Consider the following 3,155-nt stretch of genomic DNA (forward strand, 5'->3'; position numbering starts at 1 on the left):
GACCGGTAATAAAGTGGCTTTATAACCGAGAATTTTTAAACTTGAGTTAAACATTTCACCTTTTTGAAGGCACACCTGTCTTGATCAGAATGGCTGTGATGGCTTCATTTGATGTTTTACATATCCTTTAGGTGTTCCCTTTCGAAAATTCCCGCACAAATTACCAAACTGTTTGTTTGCTTTGAAAACACCACCTACAGCAGTTTCGTAGCGCGCTACGAAACTGCTGTTTAATTTTAAAAACCTAGTCTTCCTTTCATAGCTAAATGATTGCCAGTGTGTGCCGTTGATTCATCCTTCTCATGTAACTGTCCTGTTGTTTCAACACCTGCTTCCTTATGTTCTGAATTGAAATCTGAATCAAACTCATGTTTGGCCCTGCCATCCGAATCTGTTTCCATTTCTGATTCCATGGTAGTAAGAGCATCCATATAATTGTCTACCTCACTAGCTACATCATCATTCTCATCCTTAAATGCATGGACTTCTGGTCTACTTTCACCATTCACTGACAAGTCCTTTTGTTCCACTTGAATAAAATTCTCAGAAATTCTCTCTGCATCCTTATCTGCAGTGACCCTCGGTGAATGAGTTTCTCGAGTAGAGGCTGTGGTAAGATTATCCATCAACTTAACTCCCTTGACATTTCTTTTCCAAAGATGAGTGAAAATAATCCAATGACCACATAACACACATGATCCCGAAACAAGACTTATAAACAGCATTATGTGAATTAAGAAATCACGGATCTGTTGACAGCAACATAGTCCATTGACGTTCTATACATAGCTAAGATCTAAAATAAAGCATCTTTCATTGACATTTCAAACCACATCGAGCAAAAGAGATTCATCTTCAAAATAATAAAATAACCTAAACAGCCTGTGATCAGAATATCTTTCGGAAGGACAAAGATCCACCCAAATGCTTTTCATACAGCTTCAGCATATGTAATGTGTTTATTCTAGAGAGCGTGCCCAAAGAGACCGGCACATTTGAAACCTTGAGATGGAAATTCTGCATCCGATGACCCTCTCATTAAAAAAAATCACTGTGCCCTTTCCCACAGGAATGCTTGGCAGGCATATTGAGCAGAACATCATCCTCTTCCATCCTCATATTGAACATAGGAGCTTCCCAACCAATAGTTTTATCAAGCACTAACATAGAGTTCCTTGAAGCTCAAACATCTACCAACATTCTATTCTCATATGATGAAGACCACAATCTTGAACGGTCACTATTGCTATTGTAGCTTCGCTTGGAATGATGTTTCTTGTCATTTTTATTTCTTCCACTTGTATGACTTGATTTCCCTTTGTGCCTGTGCTTGCGATCCTTCTTTTTTGATTGGTGCCACCGATGATTTTTAATAGTGTAACAAACAGAACTGATCTGAGGTTCTTGAACATCAGGTGCCTATTTCACAGAGAGTTTGGGTCTAGGGCCCAAACCAAGCGGTGCTCTCTAAATGTATAAACCCGTGTATTGACACATATCACCTAGAGGTTTCTACGTCTGAATATTTACAATAATTAATGGGGGCCATAAAATAAGGTCTTCTTGTTTAGCTCTTGCTTCAATCAAACACAATGACTGATATGACTTTGCGTTATCAGGTGGCGCATCTTGATTCCACCCCACAAGGACACACACCGCTTTATATTTTCTTGACACCTGAACGAAGCACTAAATTATCCACATTTGCCTTACGTTCACACTTTTGGTCTTCACTCTGCCCCTGTATTCTGGAATATGCACTTTACAACTATCATACGATTTGTTGTTAGGGTCCCTGTCTTATCATTACAAATACATGTTGCTGATCCCATTGTCTCACATGCTGAAAGATGCCGCACAAGTGCTTTATCATTCATCATCTTCTTCATAGCAAAAGCAAGGCTTAATGTCACAGCCAATGGCAAACCCTCTGGAATTGCAACTACAATGATTGCCGGTAATCACTGACTGCAGTCACAAGCACAACTATAAAAACGCTGATAAGAATATTCCAATGAAGATCAAGTTGTTGAATGTGCCACGCAATACATTTATCTTCTCTATATCTCTAGAGCTTATTTCGTTGAACACCTGGCAGAAGACAAATGTATTAAAGATCAGTGTGTTTAAAATTGATTCTGCATCAGAACCATGTAGCTCAAGAAGCCGTATTCCTTCCATCTCCAAAACTGCTAATACAATGAGTTGATAGACACTTTGGCTAATTATATTCCTCCACATAGAATTACTGATAAAACTTTGAGTTCTTCCTACAGGTAATCTTTTCATCAACTCATCATTTGGAGGTTCTGTTGCCAGTGCCAAAGCACCAAGTGTATCCATAATCAGATTGACCCAAAGCAACCGAACTGCTGTGAGGGGGCAGTTCCTGTTATACATGCTGATAATGGTACTCCAAAATTGCTTGAGATTGAGACACAGACAGTAATGTATTATTTAAAACCATGATCTTCCAAAAGTTCATGACTTGGATGCTGAAAAGGAGAAAAAGGCTTTGGCATGGAACCAACTGGCGAACTACTTCCAGCAAAACTGCCACTGCCAGGACATGATCCATGAGGAGAAGATGCAAGCTTTGAGGATGCCATTGTTCCCCCATGGTTGTCTGGTGGTGTTGATCCAAAGAAAAACCCAATAGAATTACTAGGTGGACTTTCTGATATGGTACTTTGTCGGTTGCGAAATATTGGCTATGGATTCAAGCAAATTCCCAATTTCGTAGCGCAATATGAATTATGCGCTACGAAATCACCTAAAACATGTTGCGCTGCGAAACTGCTAAAAGGTTTTATGCGGTGATAACAGAGACCATGTAACATTACAAAGTACAATTCTTATCACAAGAAATCCAGTACCAGCTCCACCTGTTACACACAATACAGCTAAGATCTGATCTCCAAATCTATTCCACTGCTTGCCTGCCTCCACTACTTGCCTGCCTCCACTGCTCAATACCTGCTCAAGAATGAATGAGAATGGTTTACCAAACTCGTATTTCACCTCCAAAGAATCACTCACACTATGTAAGACATGAGCAGAAGCTATAATACTGGGCAAATACATGATCAAACTCATTGGCATACTCAATCCCTTGATTGTGCAAGATCTGATGCACAACTATAGTCACAACTGAT

At 39.6% G+C, this 3,155-nt stretch overlaps 1 pseudogene; it reads right to left on the bottom strand.

The window, feature by feature from the left end:
* Nucleotides 1-674: 674 nt before the first annotated feature.
* On the bottom strand, nucleotides 675-2,609 carry LOC149139408 (uncharacterized; annotated as a pseudogene).
* Nucleotides 2,610-3,155: the final 546 nt, after the last annotated feature.

The sequence above is a fragment of the Pinus tabuliformis genome, chromosome X (genome assembly GCF_031772625.1).
Source record: "Pinus tabuliformis cultivar Carrire ecotype Pingquan chromosome X, CPIR1, whole genome shotgun sequence".
NCBI classification, from domain to species: domain Eukaryota; kingdom Viridiplantae; phylum Streptophyta; class Pinopsida; order Pinales; family Pinaceae; genus Pinus; species Pinus tabuliformis.